The 13,693-nt window shown below is 39.3% G+C and overlaps 1 protein-coding gene across 3 annotated transcripts in view; it reads left to right on the top strand.

Annotated features, from left to right (window-relative positions):
* The first annotated feature begins 2,423 nt into the window (after positions 1–2,423).
* Positions 2,424–13,693, top strand: part of LOC137184085 (solute carrier family 41 member 1-like) — a 47,475-nt gene continuing 36,205 nt past the window's right edge. Inside the window, exons 1-2 of one of the 3 annotated variants that reach the window (XM_067591435.1) lie at positions 2,424–2,883; positions 7,451–7,538. The gene's annotated coding sequence lies outside the window, so the exon portion shown is untranslated. Of the gene's footprint in view, positions 2,884–7,450; positions 7,539–13,245; positions 13,467–13,693 lie in introns of those variants that run through there. The other 2 variants (XM_067591434.1, XM_067591432.1) reach the window with 2 other exon arrangements.

The following is a 13,693-nucleotide window of genomic DNA, read 5'->3' as shown; positions in this document are numbered from 1 at the left end:
TTAAAACAGTATGACTTGTAAATTAGTTAGAGCTTCAGAATTTCCTTGTTTGAAGTGACGTTAGCATCAGTGGATTTAACTATAACCCACAAACATTAGTGTTAGCTTGTTGTCCTTTGCTATTATTAGGAGCTAAATTATTGTTTTTGTCAAAACAAATTTGCAGCACTGAAATGTGTCCTACAAAACAGGATAGGCATAAAGATATATTTTACAGAGAAAAGAGCTAAAGAGTGCAAGTAGAATAGTAGCTACACGTTTGTGAGCTTTCCTTACTTAATGTCAACAGTGCTGGCTGAGACTGAGTTTAAAGCCTTACAGCTAACATTTTCTTGTTTATTGTTGCTATTAAATGCAGTACAATGATATTAAGTGTTTTTCAATTATAGTTCTAGACAGTTACTTATAAGGGAGCGGTTCAGCAGATAATTACTGGTACAACTTGCTTTGTAACATATGCATCATCAAATTGTACCCTCTCAAATAAAATTTACCGCATGACACCCCTGGCTATACCTCTGCCATGCTTGAGATTTATGAATGTGTGTGGCACTTTGCCCATAACTCCAGGTTTTCTTCGCCCTGTGCCAAGACTCAAAAGCTCACGCTGCCAGACTGTCCCTCTCACTGCCAAAGGCCGCCGAGCGACCAAAGCAACAAGGCAGGTCCCAACTACAAGCAGAAACGGGCACACCTACGTTTCCACGAGATCTAGCGCTAACAGTGTAACCTGCCAACCTGTAAAGTTTTAGCAGCACTAGAAACTGCTTGCACATGCTAACGTTAGCTAACAGACTGAACAGTATTGTCACAGTTTTTCCCCTTAGACAACTTCAACCCTAAGTACTGTAACACTAATATCATATATAAACTATTCAGTTTGTTGCTAACAGCATTACAATGGACAATGGTCTGTATTTTATTGCTAGGGGTTTGCTAACATTGGCGCCCAGCAAGTTTCTATAAACAAATGTCTGTCAACAAACTGTACAGGTCTTTATGTTTGCGACAGCTGCTTACATGTTTAGCTATATTTTCAGTAAGCAACCTCTATCAGACTAATCCTCACTGACGACATGCTGTGCCCCTCCCATGCTCCGTAGGTGCAGGTCGCTTACTGAAAATATGGTTAAATATGCAGGCTGCTGTGACTAACTGGGAATCCACATAGAAAGAGAGGTGTGAGTTGGACAAGAGCATGTTCTGTCCACACCAACTCAGACCTGTCTTCTGACGTCTCTGCCCACAGAACCAGCTGTCTGTCAGCAGCAGCCCATGGGGAGCGGAGAGGACAGCAGCTGGCCAAACTGTCTTCACCAGGCTGACTGACAGCAGAAATTTACTGAACCAAAATAGTTTTTGTGTCAGCTCCAATGGAAGAAATCAACAGTGTTTGTAACTGATTCATTGATTTTTTTCCACGTCCACTGTATCAGGCAAGGGGAATCTGCCTGTAGTGAAACAGGCAAGCTCACAGGCAGACTGGGAGCCTTAATTAATATATATACATACCGTTAATAAATTCAAAACATACTGTACAGCAGGAGACTTGTGTGATTTAATTTAAAGCTGTCTGTGCACTAAATGTGCCAGAGAAGAAAAAAATAGACTTGCAGTGTAAAATAACATGGGGCCCATGAGATGCACATCACTTGTGTGTATAAGGTTCGTATAAGGACTCAAGAGGTTTTATGGCTTTTTCTCCAGTCTGCCTCCAACATGTGATGCAATAAGACATATGGGAAAGAATCATAACCTGCATAAATATCTTGGCTGCGTCCAAATAGAGACAGTTTCTAATATGTCTATATGTTTTAACTGTCTTTTTAACATGTTTCTTAAAATTCAAATTTGGATCCAGTGTCACACCACTGTCTGTGTCTGTCATGTCATTAAATAGACTGTTTTCACAGCAGAAAGTCATTTTGACAAATAAAAATGCTGTGAAGATCCTTTTCTGCTGTGAAAAGGATCTGTTGGCTTACAGTGGGGTTTGGGGTGTGTGTGTGTGTGTGTGTGTGTGTGTGCAGACTTACGATGGAGGAAGGGGAGGGGGGATGTTGTCAGCTCAGGTGTCTCAGTTGGATGCTTGCCGCTTCTTCCACCTTTTTGGTTTCCTCCCTCACCTGGGTGGCAGTCTTAGTGCTACTGAGAGTTTCCGTATCTATGTGCTTTTTCAGCATCTCTAGCTCTGGTCTTGTTTCTGTTTCTCTTTTGATGCACTTGTACTTTAGGCAATGCACATGTCATGGAGATATTTTTGTAAGCCAACTGTTTCTTTGAGTCATCCAACTCTTGGCCAAGTTGGATTCTCCTGTTTCTCTCACAGGAGTAGTTGGCCCTCTCTCTACACAACAGTTCACTGACCTTCTGAAATTTTTTATGAAGTGCATCACGGTCTAACAAGGCCTTCTGCAGAGTCCTGTTTAGTTCCTGTTCTCTTGCAGCAATCTTGGTTGCTTTGAGGGATTCCGTGTCTATGTGTTTTTGCAACTTCTTCAGCTCTTTTCTTGTTTGTTTTTCTCTCTGTGTACTTGTCATGGAGATCTTTTTGGGAAGCCAACTGTTTTCTTGCTTCATCCAGCTCTTGGCCAAGTTGGATCCTCCCAGTTCTCTCACTGGAATAGTTGGCCCTCTCTCTACTCAATGGGTCATAGAGCATCTGAACCTCTTGATGAAGCTCATCGTGTTCCATCAAGGCCTCATGCATAGTCTTGTCTGGTGCCTTTTCTCTAGGGGTCCCATGGTTTTTGAACTTTGAAATCAAACTGGCCACTTGATTGCAGAGAGACTGACGTAGTTTTCTTTTTTTTTAGTCTTTTTTTAGTTTCTCCATCTTGGCTTCAAGTTCCTTGTTGTGACTCTCAGCACATTGGAGTAAAGGTAAATAATTCAATTTCTTTTTTTTCCCCTGTATGTTTAAATTCAAGTTTACAATGTGTGATTTAAATGTTAAAACAGGGGCTGCTACTACTGTCAACATTTAGGACAGGTTTAAAACCCTCTATTATTCCCAAACTGATTGACAGGCCAAACACAACTATTTCACACAGCAATGATGTTGTCATTGATGATCAGTTGAGAATCACAAAATGTAGCTTTTCATCTATAAATTCAGCTCAGTAAATATCTTACAAAACTGGATTAAAAAAAACTTGTATTAAATTGTGTATGTGTATGCTTGTTTTTTATTTTATTTATCAAATGTTTGAACTTCCCTCTAATGTCAAAGAGTGATGTGACATTCCTTTGCTATATGATTAAGGGAAATGTTGAGGTAATGAATATGACTTCCACAGAGCATGCAGGTTCTCTGGTCACTGTCACAAAAAACCCCCAGTTAAACAATATAGAGGGTTTTAGTTATTGTATCGTATTATTGTACCATAGATTTTGTCACAATTTAATGATTGTACTATTTGTGTCAATAAAGACATTCTTGTCTTTTACTGTAGTTTTCATCAGTGAAGATTTAATTTCATGTAATATACTCTCCTTCATTATGAATGTGCTTGATAGGACAATAGCTGACATCTAACATGCTCACCATGACAATGCTAGCAAGTTGACGTCAGGTGCAATATGTGAGATAATGTCATTTAGAAACAAAGAACTAATTCATGCTCTCGCTTTAATAATTTGCGCTTTCAGATGAGTAATTCATCCTCTTGGTTTAATAATTTGTGCGCTTAATTAGGATTACTTAATTAGTGCTCACAATTTGTTTTTGGCATGAGGCAGCCGCTTTCAAGTGCTGTCCCTCATTCTCTCGCCACCCAAAAACAGCTTTGAAGCCCCTGCTTAATGAAAAATACAGTAGCGGTATAGGTTAACTGCTCCTCAGCACACAGGACAACATCTGAACTTGAGGCTTTTTTTCACATTTCAGCTCTGAAACAAAAACCACAGTTTGTGTGGCTTTAGTTGGAAGAGGCCCACACATGAACCTCTCCTATATCACCATACCTTTCATATATGTTGAGTTCAGTCACTTTCACTTCACTTCAGAGTCTGTAATGCATTAGATTAATGAATGTTACTCATTATGTTCATGTCAATTGTTTTTTAAATAATTATTAACAACTATTTTCATTATTTAGCTCATATTTATTATTAAATACCTGTAGCCATCACACACCAGCAGGAATGATACAAGGGTCTCCAAATTAAGAATACACTTTTTCATGCATGTGGGACAGCAGTGGCAACTGCATTAACTGTTCATGATTATTAATTATCCTGTCAAAGCAACAGGATCGGTCAGGATCTCCTATAATGCTAAACAACATTCGGCTCTTTTCTGCACATCAGACAGCTGAGCTGTAACACAGAGATTCCACATTTATCCATGTGAAATCTTTTGGAATAAAGCAGCCATCTTCAGGATGAGCCCTGAATGCCATCAAATCTGTCAAAACAGTTTTATTTTACTGTTGGTAAAAGTCAAATATTACTAATGTGATCACTCTTGCATGTGCATTTTTTTCAGTCCATGGGTGATCCTGAATGACCCTAAAACACACTTTATCATCTGTACTGCTCTATTTACATGTATTACTTTCTGCATAGAGCCAAATCACCTCATGCATAAAACCAGAACTTACATTTGACATGTGACATACAACCTACAGCTGTTTCCCTCTCTTCTTCATGGCTATGGATAGTGTCTTCAACTATTTATTGATGGTGATTATGTTGTTGAATCATGTTTTGATATTTCCTAGTGCTCTCTGGCTCAGCTATCCAGGGTAACAGTTCTCTCTGAGCCTCCAGCTAAATGTGTGTATATATATTCAAATTTGGTGAATGGCTTTGTGCAATTTGGAAGTGTCCTGTATATGATGATGTGATTGGGGAATGCCTTCTACCAGTACCGTGATGCAAGTCGATGGAAGTGGAGCTGCACACATTTACAGTGACAGTGAGTGCAGAGATTTTGAGAGGGATATCTCTGCTGACTGGAGCCAGCACCAAGTGTGTGGAGTAGCTCCAAATGAGTAAGAGATAGAGAAATTACGGTGTCCAATAATTCTAAGGCCTTTCTCAATCTTTGTTCTCGTCTCCACTTGTGTTCTTGTGGACTTGTGAAACATCATCAGTCACAGCCCATGTACTATTCCAATTCAAAGTCTGCATTTAGCTAAGTACAGTCCAAATGACCAGTAGTGTTCTTGCTCTACCTGATTTATCGAATATACATTGGACATGGGATAGCCAGGTATCCCAGAATAGATTTCGTACCAACGGGCAGTAATGGCAGAGATTTTGAGGCTAAAGGCTGTTGTAATTTTTGTCCAAGAACAGAATGTGACAGCATGTCATTTTATTATGTTTTGCTATTTTTTTACATGAGAGAGTCACCATTTAGATTCACCATATTTGGTCAGGAATTTGGAATATTTGGAAATTTGATATTTGGAAATTTGCTCCAGTGTTTTCGGAGATGTGAGTTAGAATGTACACACATTCTAATTATATCTTTTTGGAGGATACACTTTGATCTCACAGATGACATAATATTTGTTGCTGCCACATTAGTTTGTCGCATGGTGAAGTGAAGCTTCATGTTTTTATTGGACAGTACAATAGTGCTGCCTCTGTGGAATTTGGGGTCCTTTCAATACAAATCTATAAAAACATTAAAATTAACAGATTGATCTATATTAAATTTCATTTTATTATTTATATACATAACAGATTGGATTTTTATTATAGCAACATTACAGATTGGATAACATAATTGACTGCATTTCACTGTCAATTAGGTTATTTTTTCTTCTGAAAAAGTCTTTTAGTGGTGACTAAATGACTCAGCTCTTAGGCCACAACAAATAGGAGACACACCATGATAACGTTTAAACCAAAGATATTTTATCAAACCAAATTAAAGAACTAAATGTAAAGCATGGGGTGTGGATATCAGTGGTGTCAGTTGTGTATGGTGTGCATGAGTGTAAGGTGTGTGTGTGTGTGTGTGTGTGTGTGTGTGTGTGTGTGTGTGTGTGTGTGTGTGTGTGTGTGTGTGTGTGTGTTGTAAGGTGCAAAAGAAAGGCATAAGAATAACTTAAAATAGCATACTAAACCAAACAAACGGGTGCCTGAAGGGAAAAGGGAGAGAGAGTTGCTGCAGCAGCTGCATGGCAGAGAGAGAGATGCGCTGCAGCCAGGCTTAAAAAACCTGGGAACACCCCAGGGCCCCCAGGTGTTCCATGTTCCTCAACAATCTAGCTACAGGGTGAACAAAGGCACAGGTGAACCACACAGCAACGCAAAATGACTCAGCAGGGGTCATCACAGTGGACTTTTGAGATTAGATGATTTTGTGACAGTACAGTGACAAGAACACTGCAGTTCCAATTGCAAATGATGGTACTGTGTCCTTCTGTCCACCAGAGTTTGGATTTCTGAGTTGAGCCTGCCAAGTTCGAACTTCCAAGCAGACAAGTATGAACTTGACGTACTCTGTATGAGAAAGGCCTCTAGTCTCAAATCCTGGTTGAGCATTCATGTGGACTAATTACACAAACCGTCAGCGACAGATATACTGATGACACGGATTTGTGTGTGCATCATGTCTTAAAGCTAAAACCTGTTATTGTTAATGTTAGTTTGTCTGATAGTAAAGCTAGCTAAGGCTTGCTGTGTAAATTAATGTGTAAGCTAGGTAACGTTAATGATTATTTAGACGTTTAATATGACGTTTGCAAAATAAAACAAGGTATTTAAGTTACTATAAAATAGGACTCATGCACTAACAACAGCATGATGTTGATGCAGCAGTTGGCTACAGCATACAAACAGCATAACGTGGCTGCAATAACAATTAGTAAAGTATACAATTTCATATAAAATTTCAACATTTACATTAACACATCTCACAATGTAAATGTTGTTTTTAGTGACAGAAACCATTCTTATCCAAGTGGCTTTTCCTGTTTGCTGCATTTACCTATGCTCTTTATTTAACAGTTTACTGTGCATTTTTATACAGGTAATTGATAATTGTCATAACTGTGGAACTCATCTTCACAATGCACACACACAAATACGCACAGTGAGGATAATATCAGGAGATAGTCCTCATATTAGCTGTAATGACACAAGAAGGTGTTGCAAGAGTAAGTGAAATAGTTGGTATGTGTGGGGATGGGAGGGGAGTGGGGTGACTTAGCCTACTTTCAGGGACACACACCAGACTTAAGACCAGTTGATTTGGGACGGCTTGTTGAATAGGGGAGAAAATCTGTGTCCCCAATTGGAAAAAATCTGGTTTTTGGGACAGTGGTTAATGTTAAGGCTATGTTAAGGTTAGGGTTAGGCAAGTACTGGTTAAGGTTAGGGTTGGGGTAAGTCTCCAGGAAATGAATGTAAGTCTATGTAATGTCCCCATAAGTGACCTAGGTAAACGTGTTGTGTGTGTGTGTGTGTGTGTGTGTGCGTGTGTTTGTAGACAGAGTGAGACGGGAAGATAAAGTGGGTGAAGTGGGAGTATCACAAGGCCAACAGCTGCTGGTGTGACCAACAACAGGTGCTCCAAGGTAAACCAGAGGTATACCAGACATATCTCTTTGCTCATACAGCTACACTCTATCTGCGCACGTCAGATAAAGTGTGGGTCCCTCCAAAACAACTGTGAAGAAGTTCATCTTTGGTGGCAATCTGTAAAACTATTTGAAAGATATTTGGCATTAGCATAAAAACAGTTTCAACCTGCCTTAGCCTGACAGACAGCAGACAGACAAATGGATAGCCAACCTAGTAAATAGCGGGCCAGGACAGGTGTTTGACAATGTAAACAGATGGAAAGAAGACAGACAAGTAAGCAGTCAGATGGAAAGACAGAAACGCAGACAGACCCCTGACTAAAGGACTGCCATGATAGCGTGGCTGGCAACAGGGGACAGGGACATTTATTTATAGCAACATTACAAGTTTCCATGATAGTTTCCACCACGCAGGCCAGAGATTCTGGAAACACATGGCTATCTATCAACCACTGTGCTTATCATCACACAAGTACCAAAGCTACTCTGTCGGCAGCAGCTTATGAAACGCTGCATGGACCAAAACACCCACCGCCCTGAATGACATGCCAGTAATGAATTTTTTTCTTTATTTCATTACCAGTTGATGTAATCAGTGGTGTGGTGTAGGGTATGTAGAAGCATACATTACAGATTACTACCCTCTTTATGCATTCTGAAAAAAAGTCAAGCTTTTGGGAAACAATCCTGTCGGTAAAAGTTCTGGTTAAATTACTGAAAATAAATATCAAATTCTTCCATAGGTCACCCGAAGCTTATCATTTGCTTCTCCCAATTGCTTGACACAGTATACTAAACAGGGCCTACTCTTACTCACATGGCGCACTATAGCGTTGGCATGAGGCCCACAATATCACATAGCATAATACGTGATGGCAAGGAACACTTGAGCCAGCAATCTACCAGGAACACATACTGTAGGTGATCTTAGAGTCTAAATGTTTGTCTATATTGCCAAGTGTACAATAATTATCATATTTGCACCATAAAATAGCCCTTTTTATAATGTGCAATTGAAAATTTTCAGAACCCTTAAACGTATGCAATAATTTTGACATGTCATAAGTATGGTTATTCTCATGGTTTTTTTGGTTTATGGATTTTACAAAAGTTCTAAATCTATAACGCATTTGCGCACGTGCTAGGATGCATATAGTTTCCTGTAGCCTCCATAAACAACATTAGCTTGTAGTAGGAGCCCAGTGTAGTTGGCTGTATTGTGAACTACTGTACAGTCTTTTGCACGGATTAACATACATTGTAAACTCAGTTCTTGGTTTGTGCCATCTGTATCCTCTTTCACACATAGTCCCCCATAAATTACTGGGATAACCTTCCAGGCACCACTAGTGATTTTCACTATTCACACATGCAGCTACATTCATAAACATTTCCGCCTTACCCCTTTTCACACATGCCATGGCAATGCCGGAATAGATGGGCTCCAACACTTATGGATCACATAGCTCTGATCAAACTTTCAAACTAGGCAGTCCAGATTAAATGAATCAAGATTATGTTACTGCATTGCCTATTTCTCATCTCAAATGTTTCCAGAAACATATTTTAGCGTACTGTTTAGCTATAGTATGAGAAAGTTTGTGATGTGGCCGCCATGTTGAAAACAGACGAGCCAAAACCAAGCACCACTCAACTCACAGTACGTCACCCACACATCAAGTCTTGTGATTGGTTCGCTCACTCCACGTGAAAGTGTCTTTCGTCAGATGGATGTAACCCTTTGCATGCTTATCCCTGCAATGTTACTGCTTTCATTCACAACACAGCTGTACCGGCATTTTCCCTGAAATGTTACTCGGTCTTGAGGTGGGAAAATGAAGGCACAGATTTCCCTGAATATTGACCCCTGCTTCCATTCACACATGACCCCATGCGGGAAATGTTCATGAACATTTCAGGGATAGACTGCATGTGTGAAAGGGGCTTGTATTTGAATGTCTGATAGCTTTGCTGGAGTTTTTTGAACCACTTGCTCACTGATCACTGGTAAATTGAACAATGCAAAGAAAAAAAAGACCTGCACTCTAGACTTGATCTTCCATCATTTTTGTGCATTTCAATTCTGTTTGGTCCTTTAACAGGTCACATAGCTGTATTGTGTTCCCCCACTCAATTACATTTTCTGAATTCACATCAACACCCAAAACCAGCTGGCACAGGCAATGAAGATATCCTTTCACCAGTGCCATTTCAGTTGGGGTCATGTGACTACTTATGTATTTACTAAAATTGTATAAATGGATGAGGAAAAAGCAGAATATTTATTTGACCTGGAGAGAATCTGTATAGGATCGAAAGGTTTTCACATAAGAGTGGTTACCTTCTACATACATTAAACTGACAAATGTGACCATGGTCAAGCCCAACAATTTGAATAGAAGTAATATTACAGAATCACTATAAAACACAGCAACACTGGAGCTGGTGTTGCCTGTCTGTGATACTACCATATGTTTGAAAGCAATATGTCTTTTTATATGGTATAACTTCTACATGAAGTTCTGGCAAGTCTCTTTTACCCACACTTTTTACCCACAGCACTTCTCTATAGTTCAGAGCAGCTCTGTGGTGCAAATAATGCCTTCTGTTGTGTGTGTGTGTGTGTGTGTGTGTGTGTGTGTGTGTGTGTGTGTGTGTGTGTGTTTGTTCATGCTAAATATGTATATGCTTGCACACCATCTCTGCATGAAGGCGTTAATGAGGTGCTGAAAATGTCAGTGTTCATACAGCCATGGTGATCTGAAGCCAAAGAACACCACATAACACATAAAGTACACATAAAAAAAACATAAAATAGAGAAATGTATAGGGAAACATATGGGAAGGCAATCTTAGTCTTTCCTGGTTTTGATTATAGTTAATATGAGTTAAAAATAAACAATGAGGGCCTGTAAAGCAGATTTCCATAACCTCCAGGGGCTTTCCACCTCTGAATAGAAGGATAAAGCAATCCTTAACTATAACATGGATCATGTTACTATAAACCTAAATAAGACCAGGACTTAAAGCCTGTTACAGATAGATCATCCTACAGACCACCATGTTGCTGATACCACCAAGACTCAGTGCACCTCAAAGTTTTTTTTTTCTTCCTACTTTAAGATCTTGGAAAAATGCTCTTCAAACTTGTCAACTCTAATATTGCGAACATTTTTACAAGCCTCTTTGTTTTAATTGCAGCAGTTTGGAGCAAGTCTAAACTGTCCACATGTGCTTAGAAAAACAAAGCCTCTCCACTGGGGTCTTTTTTTAGCTTCAGTATTATGTTGCAAGTGGGTGAGAATTTTGCCAGGCATTTGCCTATTTTAAAAAGTCCTAAAAGTAATAAAGACATGAGTTGAGCCTTTTGAGGGTTTTCTTTCTCTTTAGTCCATGCTACCACCTAGTGGTGAAATTGTAAACTGTCTTTGAGTCTTGACTTGAGTCTGATGAAATTGAAATAACACAATGTACAGTCAAGTGTTGGAGGTGAAATAACTGTTTGCTAATTAGTGTCCTTGCTCAAGGACACCTCTGCAGCTTAACTAGCAAGGACTTGAATGCAGTTGTCAGATAGAAGATCTTGACAGTGTCAGTGACACCAGGGAGACTTGCAGAACCGACACAAAAAATGGAATCTATAGTTGTCAGGAAACTGCAGCAGTGTGGTCCAAATGATTACCATATGGTTTCCCACAAAACTATCTGGAAGTTGATTTATCTACAGCCAGTGCTATATTATGTTCAATGCCAGTAATTCCAAGATATTCTGTTAATTGATTCAATGCATTTTGGAGAGTTGAACTGTCCATATGGTCATCTCACCGCGGTAAATTCACCTTATATCCAAGAGCATATTATGGCTTAGTGAGGCACATGTTCCACCCTCAGTGCTGTCAAGTATGCAACAATGAGTACACTGATGTGTACATCTAAACATCTTATTTCTGTACTGAGTTTGGTGTTGGCTGCAATCACCCCTCTGCTGGATTTAGCTTCTCCACCTAATCACCAGGAATGGATAACAAGAGTGACAATTCACTTCAGGCTCCACATTGTCATTTTTTGTTGAACTTAGGGCAGTCAATCAATCAATTCAATCAATTTTATATTAACAATGGATGAAATTCCTATGTGTTATTTGATAGGGATACTGGTAGTGATGAACCCACAGAGAATAATTACCAAACTCTGCAGCTCCTCTTAGTTCTATGGAGCGTTTTAGCATCTTTCAGCTCACTGTTTTGGTTTTACAGGCTGCAACTTTACGGTTTTGAGTCTCACTCATTGCTCTCATCAGCATAGCTTCCAGACATATCAGCTGTTTTCAGCAAGAAGCTTTGATAAACCACTGTATTATCAGCACTAAATGTCAGACAAAGTTAATGATCTTAGTGGATAATTTGACAGTTGAGGAGCCAGATATTTCCTTCAGGTGTTGGAGGAGACCAAAATAGTGCAAAAAAGAGCATGAATGTTGGACTTACATTTACCAGGGGGCCAGAAACACGACTCCAAATGAATGCTAATGTTGCTCTGTGTCTGCTGAATGTGTAAACAAGCCACTGTTTCCTAACATACTCACCTTATCAACTTTATAAGGTGATAATACTGTATATCAGTGCTTTCTTTACGGCTTACCAGACTAACCCCTGAGTGGTCACAAAAATCAAATAATGCAGATTTAATAAGAACTTCATAACTTGAGTTGATGACACAATACTGATTATATTAAGGACAGTAGTGTGCATGTTAACGCACTAAATGATTCATAATAGCTCATGCTGTAAAAGCACAAATATACATTTTAAAAAATATTTCTTATATTATTTTACATTAAGAAATTGTTATTATTATTATTATTATCAGTATTATTATTATTATTATTATTTTACACAATGGATAGAAATGCTAAAAAAGGCCCAAGTATTAACTCAGATGTACTGCACTTACAAGCAGACTTTATACCCATTATAATACACCCTGATATGCTCTGAGATGAAACAATAATGGAGAGGACATGCTGTGTATTGCATTATTATTTATGTATAGCCACATAAGAAGAGGCTGAATACAGCTATAGCACTTCAATGCAATAGCTGACACACTATGTTACACATTACTGGTACAGCAATGAGTTACAACCAGCAGTCAGCAGCTGGTATGTTTCAGTGTGGAAGTAAAAGAAGAAATTCTCACTCTGTCACCCACATGAGTCAAATACACAAGTGGGGTATTCTATTTAACCACAGACCACTAACGTCTTAACAAAATCACCATGACATAACTGTTAAATGTCACAGCATGCGCACGGTGTGGTGTCAGTATTATATTATAAATCAAGACAGGGCAATGAGTCATTTTTGAAGCCTGGTTTGGAAAAACTGATTCACATTTAGGCTGCATGATGCTCATCTGTAATGAATCTGGCTCCTGGAACTAAAGATTAACAAGCTGATGTTCTATGGAAGATTAAGAAATCTTGAGTGCCCCACCACTAACTGTGAATTTGGCAGGAATTCTCTAAATACCAACAAGCCTGTTGTAAAGTATATTCCTCCCATGAATGAAAATGTGAAAGTGCTGTAGCTGCCTGCTGCTGTCACCAGCCTACCAGAGATGGAAAATGACAGGAGGGATATCCTTATCTGCCAATGCCATGAAATTCAAGAGGGTGCCCCGTGATGCATGCGCACTAGCTCCTACATTGCACACATACACGCACACACTCACACTCACAGAGAGCTCAACGCACAAACATAGGTACAAAAATGCATGAGCAAACGGAAAGTGCAACATACACATAGCCTTAATATAGAGAGACACTTCCACTCAAATTCATACATACACACTGTTATTCTTGGGAGCTTGCTTCCGGCTCAGCTGTGCACACACTCATCCTGACAAGCTCTGGAGACAAAGGTAAGAGCAATAAATCAAATCTCAGCCTCAAATACAGCAACTTACCTCCACTGTGTTTATTATTGGCTTACTTCAGTTGTGTTCAGTCTGAGGAGGACAGCAGATAATGTGCTTTTCAACCTTAGTGAGTGTATGTTGACTTATGTATGTGTATGTATGTGTATGTGTCTTCATTATCTATTCTCAGCTTTAGTTACAGGCCAGCAACCATGGCTGTGTACAGCTGC

The sequence above is a fragment of the Thunnus thynnus genome, chromosome 6 (genome assembly GCF_963924715.1).
Source record: "Thunnus thynnus chromosome 6, fThuThy2.1, whole genome shotgun sequence".
NCBI lineage: Eukaryota > Metazoa > Chordata > Actinopteri > Scombriformes > Scombridae > Thunnus > Thunnus thynnus.
Note: the sequence above shows the minus strand (reverse complement) of the source record. Positions and strands in the feature narration are given on the sequence as shown.